We start from the raw sequence: 24,984 nt of genomic DNA, 5'->3' as shown, positions 1-24,984 counted from the left end.
TCTCATTCATTGTGACCAATTATATCTTTATTCACAATCACCCCTTTTTTTGGGACATAAGAAAAAACATCTATACTTAAGGCAATTCTGATTTCTTGAGCAAAATAATAACTGTACAATCTTTTTGTTTGTTTTTGTCTCCAAACCAAAAGCTTCTTGATATGAAACATGTTTGGAATTAATATAAGAGTGGAAGCTGCATCCAGCATCACAAAATAGCCACATTAGCAGGATGTTTCCAGTAAAGATAATAAAAACTGTTAGCATTTAAACAGTGTTAACAATAATATACAGACTTTTATAAGCAGGGAAATGACTTGTGATTCCATTAGTACTGATTTCAAATGTTTTCAGACTCAATTCTTACGCTATAATTTCTATCAGTGCTGCGATGCACACCTGTGACAAGTGCAGGTCTCAGTTTTCCTGATATAGATGTAGCCAGACACAAAATGATAATGACTCTCCAGGTGCCTTCTGCAATAACACCCATGCAGAAGTTTTCAGAAACTGTGAATACACTGAAATGTGAGAGAACTTGGGAAAGTCATAATCTCATCACAGTTTGATATGACAGTAGCAGAAAAAAATGATTTTGTATTTCCAGATTTATGAATGTTCAGGAACGATGAAAACACCCGCAAAATTCTGCCTTATGAAACAAACCCAGGGAAGCTCAAGACACATATTTTGCCTTAATGTTTTCTTCAAGAACCCTTGCAGCACATTAGATGAAATTCTAAGACACAGTGAATACAATGACATAACTCTTACTGATTTCAACAGAGAAACAGTTTCATCTCAGGCTCACTCACAATGGCCAATACTCGTGTATTCCACAAGCTACTAATAGTGAATGTGACTGCTCAGAAACAAGAGGGATGCAAAAGAAACCTTGCAGGGATCAAAAATGTGGAATAAGATGTCATGTACTTCAAATAATACAAAGTAGTTGGATTAAGTATTAAATATAACTTATTAAGTATTCAAGAACCATTTGATGATAAAACACAATATTCTATATTTGCAAATACAAGATAGGATTCTGGGGTTAGAAATAAGCAAGTACCTGAAATACCTCTAAAAAGACAGAATCAGTGCTATATTAGTTCACACTATAATATTATTCAATGTTTTTGATAATATGAGACAGCAAACCATTTTATAATGAAAGATGAGGTGACCTCTGAGAAAAAAAATAACCTATTTAATGTCCTTTAATTATACTTCATCTTTATATTCAGTCATGGGGCAAGAATCACTTGGCAATGGAAACGTGTTTGCTAGGTGTGGGGAAAAAACATGGAATGTGGGTAGTACAAAAATTATAGTAGATTAATGTAAATAAAGACAGAAAATTAAACCTATATTAACTGTAGATGAATAAGTTTATCAATGCTGAGATGTTACCAGAGAATAATTTAAAGCAGCAAATAGACAAATAATTAATTTGACATATTCCCACTTATATTAGCCAACTACAGGCCCATACTATTAAAATAACAGTAAATTAACGATCACAATTTCTATAAATTGGAGCATTGCAAAATGTAAGAGTGGAATCCATAAAACATCTTGCTAGAGCCTATTTTTCACTTATGTTAGATTGACATTTCAGTGTGAATAACTAATGGATAGATATGATCAAATACAAAGATTCCCTCTCTATTCTCTGTTATGAATTCTACTTAACTGTAAGAGTCATTAAAAAGAAGAGAGTCATTAAAAACAAGCCCCAAATTATTGAAATTGCCAAGGTAAACAAAGTCATCATAAATCAGAACAAAATGAAATATTGAAGCACATGCTGAATTATCCAAGAACCCAACAAGCTGCCTCTGATTACTGTAGTACCCACTTAGGAACAGTCTAGGTGAAGCCATAAATGCTGAGAATGAAAAGCTTCTTTGCTTGCCAAAGCGGGTATTGACCAAAATTGTGCAATGCCCCAAACACTAGTTCAGCAGTAACTTAAAACTTAAAAAGAATCCTTAATCAGGTATCTCGCTCTTTTTTTTTTTTTTTTTTTTTCCCTCAGATTGCCTGGTTACAGATATCTGATTGCAAAAGATAACTTACAGCTTTAAAGTTTCATTTTCACTAGTAAGAAAAAGTAGAAAAGCTTTCAGAAGAAACCAAGTATTTCACTTTTATTAAAAGCTCCCTTCAAAGATATATTCACAGGAAGGCAAATTCCAAACTGTTTTCATGCCTTGAAAAACCTATATTAAACATTTTTCACTCTACCAGAAAAGTGAAGCAGATAATATTTTATCTTAAAGAATATCTGACAGGCCAGATATTCACCTTTTCTGAAGTATATATTATTCTCTATGGGAGCAAAATACACTTTTTTCCCACATTCTAAAAATGTTTACATCTCCTCCCTATAATGAATTAGTGCAACAAATACTTCTTACAGAATAAAATATATTCTTATTATTTCCTAAAAGGAAGATCGGAAAATTATAGGCATTAGAATATTTCAGACTGAGGAATGACTTGACTGAAGTGATGTTTGAGATTAGAAGACTGCCTCTGGTCTCTGAGCTATAGGTCTACTTCTATTTTTGTGCTAATGTTCTGGGCTATCAAAAAGCCCATTCTAACACAAAGCTATGAAATTACACTAAGTAACTTTTCAGAAGTGCTACTGTTATAAACCCATGGAAAAAAAAAAATGAATTAGAAACATTTTATAATGCTAAGTACATAGAGTCCAAATGCAGGCAGATAAATTACAGCCTATTCACATGCACAAATACATACTATTAAAAAAAAAAAAAGAGCCAAGTATCTATCTAAGTGTCGTTGCAACAATGAATGTAAGCGACATCAAGTAAAAATGAAAAAAAAAACAAAAACTGTTTGCAGTAATGAGCATGCTTAAAAGAAAGGAAAAGCAGGACTAAAAAAGAAATAAAGAAATGCTCTTAAATGTCCTCCCACACACACAGAGAATGGTCAGGCTTACTACGCCTCTCTGATTTCTCAGGGTAGCTCAGTGTGCCGAGTGTTGCACAAAGCCCAGTGCGACAATATGCCTGTTCTCTGAATTACCCTCATCACTCAAAAGGCACAAGCTGTGTTTTATTTGGTATGACAATGTTTAAGTGAAAAGCCATAGAATGACTGGTAAGTGGTTTTATTGGAAATTGCAACAAGTGCTTAAATATTTGGATCATGCCTCAACCTAAATCCACCAGTAATTGCTTACACCTTAAGGCTCTAAAAGAATTCAACAGTAAGCTTTAAGTATCCTTGAATAAACTCCATTTCTTCTTCATCTCAAATATATCCATTGCTTTGGGTTCTTCACTATGTTATGCATTGTGTGATAATTTTATCTGGCCTATGCAAATTCAATGCAGTTGTATGCTTCTGGAAGCATTTCACAACCCTTTTGCCCAATACACAGCTAGGGCAGAATGGGATCAAACACACTAGGCTGACAAGCATGTAATTGTAGTTTGTTGAAAAATTTGGTATTTATAGAATAAAACCACCTGAAATTAAATTCTTTCTTACAAGTGGAAGAGATCAGGCAATGTTTACTCTGCATTAACTGAGATTTATAAGCCTTCAAAAGCATCTAGAACAGGGACAACCTTTCAGAAAACCTTGAGACTCAAAAAAGGGTACTCACATTGTGGTGACTGACAAGGGAAACTAGAATCACTCAGCCTATGGAGAGAGGCTTCTGGCTAGACGAGATACACTGCAAGAGAAGAAAACTCAACTCAGATTAAGTCGATACACTGGACTTCATTAACCAGCGAGATATTTTTTCAAGCTTCTTCATTAAAAGGCACTTATTCAAAAAAGGACAGAGTTGTCAGTGGAATTTCAAACATTCTAGAACATGTCCTACATAAATGACACCTTTTATAATTCAGGAAAGGCAGGTCTAAATCTGGATTGTCTTTCTAGTTAACTGTCTGATGTGACCGACCTTTAGATTAAATTTGCTGGGGTAGATTTCCCAATAATATTAAGTGATACCCAAAAATTTACCTCTGAACTACACACTTGGATTTCTTTGGGCTCTTGATGATTTATGTGCTCCAGTTATTTACTTAGCCTATTAATACAAAGACAACTAAACTGGTATCATGACCGGCCTACCAATTTCAACACTGGCTGAATTTTAATTACTTTAAGCATAATAGTCCTCCTGTACAGAGATAATATATATATATATATATATATATATATTTCTCATAATTACCTCAAATAATTTCCTGCCTATTTTATCTGCAGATTATTGAAAGGTTTTTTCCAATCCCAAAATAGGTTGCTTTTCTTGTTACCAGAGGTAAATGAGTAGGTATGTGAGAAGCAGAAGTTATGAAGCCTTGTTTCAAAATCTCTGTAAAGTTCCTGATGCTTAATAAAAAGGAAAGCTAATTAGCTTTGGGGTTAATAAGTGAGCAAATTAATAGGATCCTTCTCTTTCCCCAAAAAAACTGTACTCAGAAGTTAATACTTTGATTCTTCTAAGCCTCTGTCAAATATTTTTAAATGGCCAAAGAGCCACAGAAATACGATGCAACTGAACAGCTCCATTTATTGGCAAGCAATGAAAAACCCCCAAAACTTATTTTTCTTTCATAGCAGAAAAAAAAAAAAAAAAAAAAAAAAAGTTCTCATCAACTGCATACATAATACCGAAGACAAAACATTTTATTAAATGTTCTCAAGCAAAATATATATCTTGAGCCCTTGCCACATATTTCCTCTTAACAAATAAGCATACACATGGTCAGGGTGGTGGGTGGGACAGAATGATCCTGCTTCAGAAGGAAGTCATAATACTGCAATCAACATTCCCTTAGACTCGTCATCCCACAGAATTCAGCAGAAATTCTTTCCATACAGTATGGAAAGAAAGGATGCCAACAAAATGTTCATGCATACATGTGGAGAAATAATGACAACTGAAGAACTACTTACGGGTATGCTGGGAAGACCCACATAGCCCCATTAGCAGTAAGTGATGCTGGTGGAAGGTCTGTATTTTCTATATTCCACAGCTGTATGGCCAGCCAAATCTGCCAGTAATGCCTGTGTGCTAGTTTCTATACTATCTGAGAAACTCTCAGCCTGTGTAGCATTTTAGCATGTATTTAGATAATGCACACAAACTGAAATCCCAAATTTTACAGGAGTCAGTAAGTCAAGAGGTTGAATTTTACAAACAATATGGCATGCAAAGTATATGCAGAAATGCACACAAATACAGAAGTTGCATTTCCCTATGAATACTCATTGGTAAATTTTATTTTGCAGAAATTAAAAGTGAGGCTTCCCAAATCCATGAGATAGCTACCCTGGTCATTTTATTGACAAGAAATATGAATCAAAGAACAGCTCAGCTCAGCAGCTCAGCTTGACAGAAGCTTTGGGTCACAGCTGAGAAAAAAAATAATATAACTCATGCAGCATGTAATCAATAGCCTAAAAATGACACTCTAATGCCTTCAAAAAATAATAAATACAAGTATAGAATACTGCATACTTATTTCAGCAAGTCCCTTGGCTCAATACCAATATATTAGCTTTAACGCAGTATTTTAGAAATTATTTATGCTTTCTTTCAAAAGAACAGGCTACACATTATTACAAGCATACAAAACACACTGTTTTATATTTCCTGTACCTGGTAACAATTCTAGGACACAGAACTTTTCCAAAAAAAAAAAATAGCCCCCCCCAAAAAACAAAACAAAACAAAACAAAAACTGCAAGCTAAATAGCTCTGTTTGAATTACGATTGTGTTTAGGTTTCAGTTAAGCAAATGAATTTCATAAAAACATTAAACCAATTGATTTCCCCTATTAGGGATCAGTCAAAGAATGTATTTTTATGGTGGACCTTAGGCACTGAATCATGATTAGAGAAGCAAGCAAGCATCAAAACGTTCACAGTACCACAAGCTATTTTCTTCTCTCTTTCTGATTCTTAGACAGTTATTACTTTTGACAACGAATTACAGAGAAATATTCCTGTAGGTATTTGAAAGTACGGAGACATTCATTATTAAAAGATTTTTTTTTTTACCTTGGTAAAAATATTGTGTCAGAAAGTCCCTCTCAGGGAGCTTGAGGGAGAGGAGAGAGAGGCTGGACTTCATGTATGTTGTATCAGAGGTTTTAAAGATCATATATATTTTTTTTTAATTAATTATTTATTTCAACTTTAAAAAAAACAATATTTTAGTGACCACTGATGAACTTCACATATTTTCACTGTACAAATAATCTACAGAAACTTTTGGCTGAAAAACTTGCTCTGATGTACACAAGTAAGCTTGTACCTTCACAGTAGAATACATACATTTATGCACATCATTATATATATTTTTCTATTTTGTAGCATGCTGCAGATCATAATCTACAAAACTTCAATTAAATTATGTGGCAAATTACTTTTTTTTTTTTTTAAATCTTATTCTAACTTCTGTTTTTTCTGAAAACAATAAGAACTTGAGGATATGCATAGATGTTTCAAGTATTTGGTGGTATAATTTTCTTCCTCAACTATTCTTATCAAAGCTTAGTGGTGAGAAAATGTGAGGAGAGACTTACCACTTCAGCTCACTGCCAGATGGACTATTCCACGTACCTCCTTCCCAAAATAGCATTAAATTTAGTTGATTCACTTAGAATATGAAACAGTGATTTTGATAGAGGAGGCATGAGCCAGAACAGAGTAATCTGAGAAAACATCAGGTTCTTTCACAAGAACAAATTGTAGCCTGATACATAATATCTCAAGATTTGATGGTAAATTTTCTTCACAATAAGTGTAGTTATTGGATCATTTATATGACTGATACTGAAAAATGGAACCAACTGCACCTGGGATGAATGTTTTAGAGTCTCACTCTAAATAGGTTAATGGAGCTGCTCTTTGAAAGTTAGTTAATAACACTGTCAAAAAAATCACACTAAATTCACACTATTGTTTTCCAGCTATTGCTGGTAAACAGTTTAGGAAAACTGTATTACTTATCTTTAAGTGGGGATTTTCAGGTATAAAAAAAAAAAAAGGCATTAAAATAAAAAGTCTTACATTTCTTATAGCCCTTAGGAAGGTTTCTTGTTCTTTAATCTGAAATATTTTCATGTTCATAACATGACAGGCACCTTCACATCATGTTCCTATTAGAAATAAGACCTTAAAAAAAAAAGACTCGTGTCATTTCAAATCAATATACTCCTCCAAATGAGAAAATGTGCTCATTGGTTTTCCTGCTACACCCACTTGTGCAGCATGGGCTTTTACTATGGCTTAGTTACAAAATCAGAAGTTCTGTCTGTACCCCATATCAAAACAGCTTGTACAATAAATAAATAAATAAATAGATAGATAATATTTCAGGATTAACTACTTGTAGATGCACAAGGCTGTCAGATGTCTCATCATAACGAATATGATTATGATTCTTTTTCCATCACTTTCTGACAGAAATAAACTGAATATAACAGAAAAGAAGTCCTCAAATTATAGTACGTAATTTGTTGATTTATAGATTTATGCAGTAATATCATAAATCAAATGCTTATTTTACCCTTGAAAAGTGTTCTGATTTGTATTTTATAAAGAAGTTAAACAACCGTTTCATCAGACAGTTGTTTACATTATTATATTTAATATTTTAATTATAATATTCAATATTGACATTACAATTAATTTAATATTACATTAAAGTGCAGGAACATTTAATGTCTACAGTAATGTTTATGATTGTACACCACTTTACCAAATGAAGAAAGAAGGATCACAAAATAATGCAACTAATTCTAAAAAAAAAAAAAATTAACCTTACATTTTCTTCATCTGTGATGGGGGGACGAAGGGATTAAGTCTGCAAAGTCATTATAGATATATGGTCCGAAAATACAGTCAAAACTAGGTTTTATAGATCGAGGTAATACTTTTTATGAGACCAACAGGCTTGGAAAAGCAGACAAGTTTTTTGGCACACAAGTCCTAGTTAAGGTGTGAAACAAAAGGAAAAAATTATAAAGCAAACTGTAATTAAGACATTGAGAACAATTACTCAGAATATCATTAAATACGTATTAGACTACGCAGGAGAAGAGGAAGGCATACCTGGGGAGTCAAAGAGACTCAGCAGGGAGAAGAGGCGATTACCTTGCAGGGGCAAGAGCTAGAGATAATTTATACCTGGTGGAGCAAGGTGACCTCAATGGCCAGTGGGGGCAGGCAGGGGGTGCAGGTAATGGGCCAGCAAAATAGCATCTACAGTGAGGCTATAACTTTTGGTATCAACTATGCTAGTTTCTAGACTTGCAAAAGTATTTTGTAGGTCATTCTTTAATTAAGTCAGAGCAGTTGCTTCCAACTTGAATTTTGCTTTGAAGTTTGCTGCTTCTGTTTCAGACCTGAAGAACTACTTCTGTGCCTGAGAGCTTATCTGCTTTTTTTCCCAACTATCCTTAGTCTAATTAAAGATGTTACCCCTACCTGTAAATCTCTTAATTAGCAACTCTATGGATTTGCTGATGGCAAGTGCAAGAGTGGATCATTCCACTGCTATCAAACCAACAGGGAATTAAACTAAACATGCTGACATGTTATTTCTTCATTTAAAAACACAGTGACACCTTTTCCTTTCTAACAAGGCTAAGACTTCAAAATGCTGCCCTACAAGAACATAACATTCTTGTGATGTCTAAGGGACCAGCAAGCTCACGCTGTAGTGGCTGCAGAACAATAAAAAAATGTAGTTACAAATCTCTTTGAAAGTTTCTCTCGTTTGCAGTTGTCACAGACACAGAAAAGATGAGATAGAAGAAGTGACATCTGGAAAGAGTTAAAACAAAGCCGAACTCATTGAAGAATAATATGTTGTTAGTGAAATGGAATAGGACATAAAATAGTAATGTTGTTGGATAAGACAAAGGGAGAGTAAACTCTGAGTTGATTGGCATACTGTTGAGGAGGTTAGGTCTCCGCATCCAGTACATATTCCCTACAGAAGATATGCAGGAATCAAAGAAAAACTTTGTCGCTCTTGGGATTTAAGAACTTCCATTGACATATCTATCAGCTCTCCACATTAAAATCAAAGCCAGAAGACTCAAAGGGCAAAACAAGCAGATGCGCTGTTGTGAGTGACACGAGGAACAACTGAATTGTTTGTTGAAGCACTGTGTGCACAATGATGTGCAAAGATTTAAAATGAAGAAAGGAGGCTATTGAGCTCACCTGAGAAATTCTACCATTAAAGAGAACCTTTTCCACCCACCTCCCAGAGAGAATTAATCTGTAATTAGAGAACAGAAATTTCACAATTTCACTGAAATATCCTTCAGAGGCTCTCAAACTTTCAGTGTTAACTTATCACTGGCTTTACTACCTTGGTGGGGGTAAGGGTGGGGAGGAGAGTATACAGATGCTCAGTTATGAAACTCCAAAATAACAGTGACATGAAGCTTAATGAATATTTTTAGGTAGTTATACAGAAGATAAAATGTATTAGGGCTTTTGTGTACACACTTTTTGTGTGTGTGCATGTGAAAAAGAGTTAAGCACTCAAACAATAAAAAGGTAAGTGTATGTTCAAGGGCACAGAGCACAGGCAGACAGCTAAAACCCAGTGGACTAAAACCCTTCTGGAAAATCACCACACCAGGTGTACACAATGAAAGACATCACAGAGAAGACCAATAAAGCAACTCACATTTCAGTGGTGACCGTTTCTTACAGTGTAGTGTATTAAGTCCCTATGAATCCTCGCACACTACAACACAATTCTCCCTCTTTCTAGAATATGACTGCCATATACTCTGAGTTCAACAAGTCAAATATTCATTGTGGCAATTTGGAAGTTATTACAGATTGAATCTCATGAGACACAGACTTCCTAGAAACAGTTGATGTCCTGTTTTGGCATGGTAAAGAAGTGTACAGCTGCCACTGGTCACACAGAGTGTGCCGTACCATGGCTCCTGAGCTCATCTATCAGTGTTGCTTCATCTCCTTCTACACAATATGTTATTTATACTTTCATCTAAAATAATAATTAGAAAATCTGTGCATTCATTCTTCATATTTTCAGATATTTTAAATCTTTAACTTGCATAATTTATGGATCTAATCTTTACAAGAGTAGCCCATGCTGCCACTTCTCCTGCTAGCCTTTCTTCAATATAAATAAATAAATAAATAAGCACTTCATTAACATTCACTTTATGTATTATTGGGTCAACAATGGCTCAGACAAACTCTGGATCCCCATATGCTATAATTTCTCTAACATTTGGATTCAGACAATACAGTCTGGGTATTTCTTTTAGTATTTATGGGAGTCCCGTGTGTTAATTTTCACTTAAACACAGCAAACTAAGCTTGTGAAATGGTTAAAGAAATGCATTGTAGAAATCAGTGATTCCAGAATAAGAGCTGACAGTGCTGACTTAGAGTATTGTATTCATTTGAAAATGAGCAGGAAAAAATAACAATGTACGATTACCGTTCTTAATTCTCACATATTTATCACATAACATGCATTAAACACCTTTGATTGCCAGGTTAAATAACAGCAACAACAAAGTATGGCTACCTTCTCCATTCAGGCTTTCTATTAAAACAAGAAAACAAAACAAAACAGATGAAACTCTAACCACAAGATACAAAATGCTAGGAAGGTGATTGGATAAAAGCAGTGCAAGTGATAAAGACGCTGCTTATTTTAGCCTGAACTCTGGAGCTTCTCTGCCATTTTCTTTCCTCCTATGAGAACGACCGTTCAATATTTTATATTACAGGTCAAGTGCAGTTTCGAAAAGAGGTGAATGAAATTCAGCAAAAGGATTCCTTAGGTAAGATTCCCCAAACTGAAATATGTATACAGTGTTACGGCAACACCTTAACATGGTAGGCAGCAGAAACATAGTTACTGTGTCTGGTCACTGTAAATACTGATAGACACAAGCAATAGGATCCTTACTCTACCTACATAGAAATTATTATTGACCAAAATATAGGATCAGTTCCAGCTGCTGCTTGGCCACACACTGAGATAAGAGGAGCCAGATGCAAAGTTCCTGACTTGCATACACTAAGAGAGGTGAAAACCAGATCACCCAGGGGATCGGCGCCCTTCTGGAGAAGGAGCTGGAGGCCAGCTAGGCCTACTGAGACTTAAGCAGAGGCAAGGGAATCTCACTTGGTTTTCCCTGCATAGCAACTCACGTCCCTTCTATCTGGTACTGATGCTCATTTCTGGTTCCTTTCTTCCCCTTAGTCTACACTTGAAACTATTTTCCCCACCTTCCTTGCTTGCACACCCATACTTCAACAGCCATCAACAACTTTGATTTGATCTGTGCCTTACACAGCTTCAGCCATCAAGGTGACTAAATCCTAGTTTGCAGGTCAATTACTTCTTTCTGGAGAAATCAGAGTTAAACTCAAGCTGCTGATGAAGTGACTTACTTGCCTGTTTTACATAGTTAACTTTTACCAGAATTTCTAGAACACATCCACTATGACTTGACAGATAAAAAATAATTTCTCATGGTGTTCTCTCATGCACATCTGTCCTGTTATTTAGTCAGTGTTGCTCCCATACCTACCTAGTGCAGAAGCTTCTGTTCCTTGCTCACAAGGGTCTCTGGTGCATGCTTTTAACAGATGTCTTCCCATAATTGTCATCTGCACGAAGCCCCAGTGAGATGATAATCATCCCTGCAGCTTTCAGCTCCCTCTAAGAATCTTCTCTTGCTTAAAACTTCTGCTCAGCCTCACAAAAATCAAACTCTTTTTAACAACAGAGCCCTTCTGTCAAGCACATTTTCCTGATTTTAAATTTCATCCCTTTAATGAGTTTATAAAAACATTAGCCAAACTTTCTTTTGAAAAGACCAGTGTCTTTGATCCATACCTCTCTGCTACAAGGCCTTCTTACTAACTTTTGAAAAAAAAAAAAAAAAAAAAAAAGAGCTACAACAACAACATAAAACCTCACAGCCTCCAGCACAACAGATGCAGTAATCTCCAGATGTCAGTTTATTGACCACAGGACTAGAATCCAAACACCAGAATGCGATTCTCCTGGGTCAGGTCCCCTCTTCTCAGAAAGGAGGCATGGAAATCCCTGTATGTTGAGAACAGAGCAGCCCTGAACCACACTAGGGCATGCATGTGCTCACCTATCTTCAGAACTCAGGATCCTTCCTCCAGACTCCATAGAACTACAGCGATGACACGTAGTTTTCACCACAGTCTGAAACTGGAGCACTCACAAAAGAAGTTACAGAGCTTAAATAAAATCTTTCCTCATTGCCCAGAGGGATTCAAACCACTATCTCTCAGCTTTCCCCAAAATATCCTGACCATTGGACCATGGTTTTCTGCAGCTGCAGGTAACTACACACCCTTTACAACCTCTATTAAGGTTCTAATACATGATCCAGAGGAATCCCAGGTTCAGCACGGATGGGGAACAAACAGGAAGAACCACCCAGTACTCAGCAGAAAGAGGCCACCTCATGTTGTTGTCCCTTCTCTCTTAATTCATTGATGTGCAACCCAAAAACAACCTTGGGAGCAGGAACTGGAACAGCCAATGCCATTGTGTCTCTCCTCCAGATGACAGGATTCAAAGACTAAATTGCTCTGAGCTGGGCTGGTACAGTTGCATGCACAACACAACACCTCAGGACCTTCCAGGCCAAAACAAAAGTGCCTAGTAAATTTAGGCCCAGTAAATACACCGTGGGCATAGGTGACTGTGGACTACTGAACTGCCATGTTTAATGCCAGTGCTGAGTGTTTCTTCATTTAGAGACCCTACTTTCTACTACAGTGTTTCCACTGCTTCCTATTTCCATGCCATTTCTCAAGCAGCAGGCCCTAATTATGCTCTTCTCTCTCAGAGTGCCCAAGCTGGGTGACTGTCTAGCTCTGGAGCGCTAGATTAGATGGACCCACTCTACTATGACTTGCTTCTTTTCTTTCTATCATCTCGCTAGGAAAGATGTGTCATTTTGCTTCCCATCTTTGCTCGGTGTTTACCCATCTGATCATTGCTGCAAAAACACCTGAAAAAAATCACGCAGAGAAAGATCTCTAAGGAGCAGAAAGTGTCGAAGCATTCTATGGTTTTCATCATTAGCAATATAAATGCTCAAACACATCTTTCTCCTGTCCTATTCTCCTTACTTTCCAACATAAATGGCAGAGATGCTCGGTTTTAAATCTAGCATAAGGTACCAGATGTGCTTGCCTAACAACACTGAAGCTAAAGAATAGTATTTCGGTAAAAACAACACATACCACATTAGCATACCTCTATTCCCATATTTTAATTTTGTAGAGTTTTATTAATGTGTGTTTCTCACAGAAGAGTCACTATGTACAATTCAAGATATCTGGAATCAGTTTAAGCATAACACTGTGAAATCACTGAGGGCTCTGCTCAACAGAGGTAGCTTGAGATATACTTTATGGAGCTACAACATAAAAGCAGCCTCACTAAAGCCAGCTGGAGAGAAAAACAAAACAAACCAAACCACAAACACGTTTGAGCATGTATTCAGGCATTTACTAGACTGGGGACTACTTCTCTATTAGAAATGAAAACAACCCCAATGTGAAGACGAGTATTAAGTCAAGCTCAATATACTAAATACACATGGTATTTTGGGTTATTAATTCTTTCTGTAGCAAAGAGAATAGTCACAGCACAAGCCATGATTGTAGAAAAGTTTTAAAGGTGGCCTGGCTAATGTTCTTGAATGTAAGGTAATGTACAGTGAAAGAGGAAAGCATCACAGCTATTTAACTGTTGGCTGATACCTTAAACCAGCACAGAACTTCAAACGGGACTTAGTCAATTACCAACATCAAATTTATGATCTTAATAAATGACATGACACATTAAGTACGAAAGCCCACTTCAAACTGGACACTTCAAAGAAAGTCATTACCTTCTGACTGCCTGTACCAGATATGGAGTCTATTTAATATTATATGATTGTCTCTTCCAGATTTTTTATGGCTGTGTAACCATCAGAAAATCCACAAAGGGGCTAATTGGCTGGATTCTTGTCTACATTCTTATACCTCGCATTAAGGTGCAAAGGTAGATTATTATGAAGGCAATTTCTATAAGCCCCTGGTAGCACATGAGGGGGAGCTTGGTGTAAAACAAAGTCTGCAAGTTTTAGTTTCTCCTGCTAAAACCTACAACAGTATTGCTGACTGTCCAGACACTAGGACTAAATATTTCAAATGACTTAAGAGTGAAAGTTTAATCAACAAAGGCGGCATTTATACTTGAGGAAATGAGCCTTATTTAAAGTTAATGGCTGTAGGAGACTAAATCCATTTTGAAAATAGGACTTTGAATGCATTTAAGTGAACAGAACTGAGTTAGCCCTGCTTCTGTTTGGACAGTACACCAAGTACATGGAGGTGATGCATGCCCAAAAAGCTCCTATTTTCTGTCAGGCTCTAGCTGAGCCACCACAGGGTGTGGGTGCTGCAGTAGTGCAGGGAACCAGATGAAGGGCCAGGATGGGCCAGTTAAAAGTAAGCTTAAAGTTTAAAAAGTTTATCTGCATAAGCTACAATTGATCCCTACTATTTTTGCTGCTCTTTTATTTGGATTCATTCAGCTCTGGTCACAGAAAAGTTTTCAAAGAATCAGTGTCCTCTTGTGTCCTTCTTTACCAGGGGAGATACCGGTGTAACATTTTACCAGCCTTAACCCCCATATTACCACAACCTTTTTTTCTAGTCCTTTCTTACAGTCTCTCTCTAAACTGATCACACCACAGCCACCATTACGAAGGACAAAGTAGAGTCTGCACATCAGGAAACAAACACATAGCTTACAGCTGAAGCATGAAGACTCAGTTCTTAGGGAACCCCTCCTTCACTGACAGGTTACTGCCACGCTGCCATTAATGGGTTACACTGACACACACACTATATAATGCATGCCTATGTTTGCATGGGTTAGCTCTTTACTTGCAGAGTGCAAACGAGTGGTGATGGAGAGCTTTCTTTTACTTACCCTTATAGGGACTATTTTATTTTTAAAATGCGAAGAACTGTTCAGGATGTTATTTCAGATGAGCTGACATTTGGAGATCCCTCTCTTAAGTTTCCCCTTTATTTACCAAGGGACTTGTTAAAAATAAAAAGAAGAGATGTTAGACTTCTCTGCCAGGTATTTAGCTTGTCCTATCAAAGGAACCCTTCGTTTCAGGATGCCTTTGTTGCTGCCGCCTCTGCCTCTTCCTTTCCCTGACATTACTGCATGTTCTCTATCTACCAAGAGACATCAGTATCTGAAGTGATAACTGGCAAGAAACCTGGCACACAGACAAAATCAATATCATTTTTAAAGACTAAATTGAGAGGTGGCTATCAAAGGATCTCTGTCTGGATGTAGAAGAAAATAGCTCCTCCCTCCATCGGAAAGAATGTTTGTGAAAATGTAAAATATAAATTAATGATTTTAATTTAACCAAAGGCTAAGCTAAAGAGCTTGATTTTCAAATGAGTGAAAAAGGAAGTATTCTAACTAACCAAATGCCAGCCATCTACAGTTCAACAAAGCCAGCCCAGCCTGTGTCCTGGATTAGATTTATCATAACATTAGCTCATCTAATTAGGTAGCATGGACTAGCAAAAATTCAACATGTTAAAATCTTTTTTTACTCATATTATCCTTTAGTTCACCTTTTATTGCTGATAAACAATAGTTCATAAAAAAACCTTTATAAAAAACTAACTTCAATTTTAATACTCATTCAGAATGAAATGAGTTACATCAGACACTTCCCAATTTTTTGGCTGAAGGTTAAGTGCTATTTTTGTTTGCTTTGCTAGAGCAGTAGAAATTGTTAACCCTGATCAAGAGATTCCTTACAAAAGACTGTGCTACACCAGCAATGAGCTCCAATAAAATTCTCAGCACTCTGCACATGGCCCTACACAACCCTGATGCAAAGCTAAGTTCTTAACTAGCCTTGTAGTGTGCCTCTGAAAGCAGGACTTCACTGCCGACAGATGATATCTGTGCTGACTATGGGTCATTGAGCTCTCTGCATGTTTTGAGATACCTAAAGCAGCACATTTATTTCCTAGGTTTCACAGACACAGTATATAAGCTGTGTCTTCCTGAACTGAATGGTTGCGAACAGACTCTCCACGGTAATTTGTTCTGCAAAATCATGACTCCACAAACTAATTACTTACTCTGTCTTTTAACCTAAAGCTAATTATTTTTTTTCCCCACAGTGCTATGAATGAGGTTTAGCAGTTTACTTTGTTGCTTCAACTCTTCCATTTATAGAAACCATCTGTAGATATGAAAACATGTATTTTTATGTATTTTTAAAGTCTACTAGAAAGCTTATAAAACAACATTAAAAAAAAAAGTTTTATAATAAAATGTTAGTTAAAAAAAAAAAAAAAAAAAAAAAAAAAAAAACCACAGAAAATACATAAGAGATTCTTAAACTCCTCTAATCACCAAAATGGCAATGCTGAGGAACATCACACTCATATTTATTTATGCTCTAACTTCCCCTGCATCACCACAAATACAATCATGAAGTTAGTACTTTTACCAGGTCCACCCTGGCCTCTTTTTTGAGATGCAAGAAATTTATAAGATCAAAGATGCCACTTGTACTCCAACTCAACAGATTCTGCTCTTGCTCAAGTATGAGTAGATGACTTTCCATACTTACAGATAGCTCTGATTATTTTTTTTTCTGAATCATAAAAATTCAACATCAGAACCACTGTATTTCTGTTCAGTAGTCTACTCAAAGCTGAACACCATACCCGATACAGACTGTAGTAATTCAAACTATCATGTGATTCAGCAACAATTGCTTGGGTATTTTACAACACGGTGGAAACCCTATCATTTGACAGACAGCATGAAAAACTTGTAACTGTGGTTTCGGTAATAAATGATGGATTAAAAAATGGACTAAAATTTTGTAATATTTCTGTATAGCCATTTACAAGATACATTTTTAAAATATCATTAGAATTTAAAAAAAAATATAATGAAAACTATTATAAGCAGAATTTTATTATGAAATATACTAACTCTCTGTATCACACCTTACTGAACAGTCTTGCAACTGTTTCTACGGAAATCTTAATCCTACACAGGGAGAATACCTTGGTTATAACTGAGCAAAGTGAATTTGGGCAGTGAGTGTCACTAAGTTCTAATTGTTGCCTGTATCTTGTTCTGAGTAGGAAAAAAATAGCACTCTGGCTGAACTTGGGGCAATCACATCATGTAAAGAAAATGTGTTACAAACAATCTGATTCCAATGTGGCTCAGTATGGTATGTATACCAAAAGGTATGTATACCACAGTGACTTCAGCTAGCAGTGGCGTTCAGCAGTATCAAAATCAGAACTGAAAATCAGCATTGTTTTAATGCAATGGAAATTTCTATAGGAATCTATTTGCTTTTATTAATTCCAACACAAGCTTGCCTCGTGTCTGGGAAGTTCACTTAGCAGTTCAAGCACTCAGGTATGTCCCATACTGCAGCAGTTGCAGGGTTTGAAAGCAGCACCATCTAGCACACAGAGAGATTCGGGGCTATTTCAATTAGCTTCAAAATAAACAGAATTTCAGCTTTCTCAAAATGACTCAAAATCCCTATTTTTCTTGGCTTAAAATACACAATTGTTAAACTACAGTCTTTCCTTTATTATTATTTCATTACCTCTTGCGATATGTATATTCCAGGGCCAGCTGCTTTTGGGAGTCATTTTAACATTTCAGCATTCATATTTTTTGTTGAGAAATGATAGGCTAGTCTAACCTTGCCTAATAGAGATCCTTAGGAGAACCATAAAAGTAGTCATTAATCATATCACAACTGAATACTCTCGTAGAAAATTATCCCATTTGAAGGACATGCATCTTGCAACCACTTGAACACAGGCAATTTTGCTCACAGGAATAAGCCAGCAGGACTCTGGGTGGTACACATGAAAATAATGCAACTGCATCTTCAAGGGCTCACTGAATCCTCACCTGTACAGTGCTTGAATATATCTCTGCCTGTGTCCTGACATCCCAGTTTGAAACCAAACAGCCTGCAGGCTATATCTGCTCAACTGTTTGATGAAAAGTCAGCAGAACTGAACAACTGGCCTCATGTCTCTGAATAAAGCTAGTTGTAACAAGTTAGAGTAACGTGATATTCTGTGATTCTGTGATATAAGAGCCTCATTTCCATATGCAGAGCAAGCCAGTAGCTGAATCCATAGTGAGTGTGAATGCAACGTGCAGTTGCTCTGCACTTTCATGCAGAATACCCAGGGACATACAAGCACAGGCATACAAATTCAGTCATGGAAAGATAATAGAATACTGAATCTGTATTCAGAACCTTGTGTTTGGGGAGACTTAAAGACTGCAGTATATTCTGCTTAGTTTTTTGGTGGGGAATGAACAGTACAAATTCACCTAACAGACTGGAAACACTGTTAATTTTCAAGTAGCAGAAAAAGCATGGCCCAGCGTACCCCACCTCTGATGCCCCTCCCTTACCAATACTGGTGCTTGCCAGACTGGCCCAGAGGGGACAGTCTGGATGAAAACTAATCGCATTGTTAGCAGGGTTCATATGGTTCAGCAAACCAAGCTAACTCAACACGTAACCTCACAACTTCTCATTAGATAGTAGGAACACCTAGCTAGAGAAAAATTTCCAGCACAACCTTATATAAATCTATCATGGAACAGAACAATGGCTTCTTTTGCCTATTCTAATAGCACAGTTTGTTCCAGCTCTCTTTTAATCTATTATTCTCATTTAAATCTTTGGGATAGCGCAAGAAGTCGGCTCTTTACGTTATCAAGTTCCCATGTAAATTCATGACAGAAAAGGCTAAGTAGGTCCTAGGCCAGTACCCAAAGTGACTTGGGCAGCTCTCAGAATCTCTCAAGAAGAAGGCTCTCTAAGCCTCACTGTGTTTGGAAAGATGCTCTGTGTCCCGTTGCTCAAAGGCATCAAGAATTGCCAAGTACTGAACATATTTAAAAGTTTGTGTCCACTTCCCCCCTACACACTATTGCCCATTATCAGACTGTTATAGAATGGAGACGTAGGTATATACATAAAACTCCTCTGGTAACGGTTTAGGTATTTAATCCTTCAACCTTTCATCTTTGAGCTATCCTTATTCATGTCAGGATCTCTCAGCATGTGAGTTACAGCAGCTCAGGTCCAGAAGGAGTCTGCCCCTTTAAAATGCATCACTTCACACTGAGAAATGACTTAGTGGTTTTGGCTCTATTTTTTAAATAATGGATATCACAAGTTGCTGTACCTTACATTGATGCTAATGGGTAAAATTCTAAGGGAACAATTTAGTCCTGCTTCAGCTCCCACTGAGATGAATGAAAAAAACTTTGTTCTGCTTTCAGTGAAACAGGATTGGGAATTCAGTTTTACCTCAGGCCTGGCTCCTGCAGTTTTTGCACAGAAGTCAGTGGGAACTAGCTTGAACAAAGATTAAGGACCTCAAGATCCAGCCTAATATGATCTGAATCCCTCATTAATAGGATTAGGCCCATGCACATTACTTGAATGCTGTTGAGAGAAAACGAAATATTTGACTAATTCATTTGAAACTTGAAGAAGAGGCCTGTTATTTCAGAACAATGTAAGAAACTACATTACAATCCAATAAAATATGAAGACATATAAAGAAGTCGGTTCATCTGTATATTTACCAAAATAAAACTTATTTGCAACTTGTATGTCTATCAGCTCTAGCAGGCAAATAACTTTCAAGCTCCAGCTATGGCATTACAAGCTCAAAGTTAGTAATACATTTTATCTATTTAATGCAGTAGAGGAGGCTTTGTGTACCTCTCCATTTATTAATTGAAATGCATAGTGAGGCTACATGAATAATGAATATTAAGAAAAGACACCTGCTGCCAAGAGGTTTAAGAAACCCAACCTCTAATACAAACAGGTTTAAAATGCATTTCTGAGCTTTTCCATTCCCAACGTGACAACTTTGAGAAGGCTTCACTAAGCAAAATGGGTGCTGCTTCCTTTAAAGTTCACTATTTAATTTCTTCTGACATTTGGAAAATTTTCACTCCATTCTGCTCTTTCTCCTCTTTGTTATTTGTTAGACTCACCTATTCCTTTCTTGTCTTTCATGTCAGAAAATAGATGAAATGATTTGTCTCATCACAGTAAAAGAATAGCTCATACTGTTTTTCTTTCAGTTCTGGTTCTCTATTACTTAACTGCAGCCCTGGCTGGTTCTTTGTATTACATTTTCCATCTTGGGAATTAATAAATTAAACAGAACAAAAATTAAATTAGACTTGGCAGGCTTGCAATAGCTTGTGATTTAGGTACTTCCTCACATCAAATTGAGAGGGAATGTTTCGGTATCCTAGGGGAGAACAAATGGGGTGAATACCTTGAAAGAGATTAAAATTTGTTAGGAAGATGGAAATAATAGGGAGCAACTTTGGAAAAAGATCTGAAGGACAGCAATTTTATTTTTTTCAAAACCTCTTTGAGAAAGAGGGAACCATTTGATCTACCCCAAGACCTCTTCTGAAACCTGGCATGCTGAGAAATACCAAACTATCACATACTTTCTGACAAGCTGATATCGCTTCTACCCGCAATTTTCATTTTAAGTCCAAGTAGGATAAAGAAAGCATCAGTTTTATTGGCAATATAATAAAAGTGAAATTGTGACAGACTGTGACGGACTCTAATTGATTTTGCTTGCTTTCAATTTGTATGACACATTTCTTTAAGCACGACTGGGTCAGGGCTGTTCCCTGGAAAGACGTGGTGATTGTCCTGAGCAACATCTGATAAACCTGAGGGAGACTGAGCCACAAACTTCCACACAGGATGGCATAGATATGAGAGATGGTCACAGCGGGGGCAGGAAGCCTGCACGGAGCACTCAAGCCTCAGAGGAAAGCCTTTCTGAAGACTAGAAGGGATGAAGCAGTTTGCCACAACTCAGGAAGTCATCAAGTTTACTGAACTCAAACCTGGAACGAAGGACTTGCCTGCAAAGTTACAGGGAGAACAATTCACACCCACTCTGCTTTCCAAACTGGTCATTTTGTGGTGTCTCTATTAAACGAGTCATTCTTCCTATCTCATGAAACACTCCCGTTTCAAAGTCTTTTGGGGGAACACATTACAAGGAAAATGTCCCAGTACAACAGCCTCAAAACGTCTGACTGATTCAGCACTACCTCCTGGCGTGACAAGACACGGGTAGAACAGAACTACATCACCAAGCCCAATTTGTTCTAACAAGAAAACAGCAGATCGTGCAATGACTTATTTTACTCGAAGCAAGCTTTTGGCCCGTAAATTATAATGAGGAGACTGCACTGAATAATTTATAACAAATATTTATATCAAATGATTTGCTTTATTTTGCATTCCATTAACACATAGCCAACTTTCTCAAAAACTTCTGTAATACGCATCTGATCAAGATATTACTCTACTTCATGTTCATTTATTTCCTATTTGTTTATAGCCTTAATAAAAATTCCAACAGTGCTTCTTAGTACCAGCTAGTCATATTAAATGGTGTTTTTACCTTGCTGATAGCTCATATATCTGCTGTTTCTGTGGGCTAAGCAGCAACCCCCTTGACATACATGCAGGACGGCAGAACAGGTTGCCTGCACACAACCCAGCAGGCCCTAAGTCACAATCTGGCACAGCAGCCTCAAGTGCTGGTATAGGTGATTTTTTAGAATATCAGGTCTGAGAGCAACATTTGAGACACATTATTTGTTCTGCAGCCTTTTCTGGGGAGGTAGCTGCCACTGAGAAGTGGTGGGTACCTGGAGGTAATAATGCCCTGCTGTGGCTGGGCAGTAACCCCAGAAACATTTATCAGGGGTGGCTGGTCATGGCTATGATTCATGAACAGAAAGCACATCTCTTATCACAGCTTACATGGTCATGCAACAGTATTGACATTCTCAAGGAGAAAGCATGCCCAGGCATGAAACTAAAGGAGAGGAGGCAGCATGTAGTGCATTTAACAGGAACAGTTCAGTTTGCCAAACCTGTTTTCACCTTGTCATAAATTGTAAGTTCTCATGCTAATCAAGTAAATTGGAGCCAACTCAGCATAACCTCCAAAATATTAAATATATAACTATCGATCCAACAGAAAAGTATGTCTTTGAGTTTTGACTGAAAATGAAGTCTAGTTAAATTGCTTATGCCAGACAATACTTGCAGTCAAACCGAGTAGTATGTCACTGCTCTGCTCTCAGGAATAATAGCACAACTGTTTCAAACCCCAAATCTTAATCAGGTTAAGAAATGAAGTCTTTCCTTGCTGTATATTGAAGGAGTGTCACCTGCCTGCTGACAACGTACAAACTGATGCACAGTATTCAGTGGAAAGGGCTGGAGAAAGGAAGAAAAAACAATGCTGGCCCAAATATTCAAAATTACATGTTGTTGCGATACAGCTTTTTTCTACCAACTAAAATGAAGGAACTATTCTATCACCTTCTCTTCATGAATTATTCCAGTTTCAAATGACTTTTTCAATTATTCCTGAAAGCAGGACTGTACCCTTTCCATGAAGACATCTCTTCCTGCACTGACCTGTACTGTCTTATTTTTACAACTAACTGGAGGGAATACATGTGTTATGATGGTCGCACAAAGCTAACCTATTGGCAGACATGATGGCACAGCAATCAAGCAGATTTACTACTGCAATTCACTGTAAGTGGGGCTGTAATCACAGCCCTTCTTTTTCCTGTACAGCTAAGAAAACCGTAAGGTGATTAGCTGTTATTTTTTCACTGTTTGCTTTGGGTTCCAAACACATGGGGAACTGTGCTGCTTCTCAGATCAGACACTCAGTCCAAGCAGATTCTCTTCTAAGTGAATACAGCCACAAGCAAAATTGAACCACAATATTTATTTGGCTTTAGGACTGGCCTGCTAGATAACGATCGAGATTTTTCATGGTAAATGTGACTAGTCAATGAGAAAAGTTAAATAAAGATATCTCCGTTAACGAGCAAAATTGGAATAATCCATTACAAAGCACACTCAGCTCTTCAGACCCTTCATTATGGAACCTAAGAAGTCATTTGATTAAAGCCGAATAGAAACATCTATACATCTCTCTTTAAAAGGCTCACTGAGTATAATGCATTTAATAATGTTAGTTACGGTTGGTTTCTAGACCCAGATCTAGTAAGAGTTTTAGCACTGCGATGCGAAAGCTTCAGATTTCTAGCCCTCTAGGATAAGACCATAACCCTGCGCTTGGTGCACAGTCATCCTATGCAACACACAAGAGAGCACAGAACCTTCAAACAGGAGTAAAGATTCAGGGATGAGAGCTTTCTCTTACCAGAAGAGTCACTTAATTTCATATAGGAATAAATCTTAAATTTGCCCTTAGATGTATTATCTAAAGCTGCATTGGGATGTTTCTGTCTGCATGGCAATAGCTGCAGTAGCCAAAGTGTAGTATCCATCTTTTGAAGAGCTGAAGAGACTGGCACTTTTCTTTTAAAAGACTGCTATTAGTATTAAGGGTTGTCAAATAATAGTCTTACCTAATTTATATAATTAGATCATTAGCCTGGAGACAACTCTACATGGGGAGATGTTAAGCAAGAAGGAAATGCAGCGTGTTGAGTTGCAACTAAGTGGTGCTGTTAGGGTTTATAATTCTGCCCTCTACTTTTCACCTAACTCCTATTTTATATCTAGCCTCCAAGGGTATCAAGTAGCTGAGGGAAATAAATAAATAAATAAAAACCCCTTTTATTTATCCAACCCAGCCAACCCAGTCACAGACATTAGTAGCTGAAATCCCTTTGCAGTAACTGTCTAAACATTGAACTTAATTTTGTTTCTTTGTTAATCAAAACGGTCATTTGAGAAATAGCAATCATCTTGAACACTCTCTAAAGACTACAGAGGAATTATCCTAAATTTAATGAGTGCTGGATAAGTCCACAGAGCATCTTCATTTTAATTTATGAAATTAGTATTTCATTTGCTGACCATTAGTACATGGTTTTGTTTTGTTGTTCCCTTTCAAATCACTTTACATATCCAGAGCTAATTGATGTGTTCATTAAAACTGTATGTCCATAAACTTCAAAGAAAAAGCCATGCAATATCTTAAAAATATCCCACTTTTTAAAAACATTACATGTAAAGGTATTTATTGAATTTCTGCAAGACTGAAAATCCATTGCCAAATGAACTTTGCAATTTCCACAACATGATTTAGTTCAAATACTTAGGCACTAATGCCCTTATAATTTTGCCTATTAATAACTACTGAAGAACTTTCTAGAAAAAAAGAAGAGTAACCATTTCCACTTGGCTCAACATGCGATTCTCTGCAATCTCAACAGGAAGAAGATAAACAATATCTACATTTTAAAGAATAAGGTTCTATTATTAATAATTGATGGATGCAGTTCTATCAAATTTCTGTGAAATTTACTGAGCCAAACAGCGTAGTTGAAATACCTGTGAATCAATCCGAATCAATCTGATCTGAAGCTTCCTTTCTCATTTGGAAAACAGAGGATTATTTTATACAGAGGTTTAATCGTTAAGGTCCCTTCCAACCTAAACCATTGTACGATTCCATGATAACACGGTTAGCTGTTATACTCTGTTTCTTCTCAAATTCTTCTCAAAATACATTCTTTTTAATGAAGTGTGAGTGAAATGTTGAACAAACTGGGTTAAAAAACAAATCAAAACAAAACAACAAAAAAACCTGACAATTCAGGTACCAGAATTTCACCTAACATTTCGATACATGTTAGTGTTTTGTGATCAGAGAATTTCATTACCATTGCAAGTCATAAATTCTTTAATAAACAAACACAAAAAACCTACTGTAAAATAGGAAGGCACCATTATCTGCAT

The 24,984-nt window shown here is 36.7% G+C and overlaps 1 protein-coding gene across 2 annotated transcripts in view; it reads right to left on the bottom strand.

The window, feature by feature from the left end:
- Positions 1-24,984, bottom strand: part of TENM1 (teneurin transmembrane protein 1) — a 1,172,023-nt gene that overhangs the window by 830,148 nt on the left and 316,891 nt on the right. Inside the window, exons 1-2 of one of the 2 annotated variants that reach the window (XM_084534133.1) lie at positions 7,076-7,180; positions 3,647-3,718 (exon numbers count right to left, since the gene is read on the bottom strand). The gene's annotated coding sequence lies outside the window, so the exon portion shown is untranslated. Of the gene's footprint in view, positions 1-3,646; positions 3,719-7,075; positions 7,181-24,984 lie in introns of those variants that run through there. The other variant, XM_084534131.1, reaches the window with a different exon arrangement.

Source organism: Aythya ferina, assembly GCF_964211825.1.
Source record: "Aythya ferina genome assembly, chromosome: 13".
Taxonomy (NCBI): Eukaryota; Metazoa; Chordata; class Aves; order Anseriformes; family Anatidae; genus Aythya; species Aythya ferina.
Note: the sequence above shows the minus strand (reverse complement) of the source record. Positions and strands in the feature narration are given on the sequence as shown.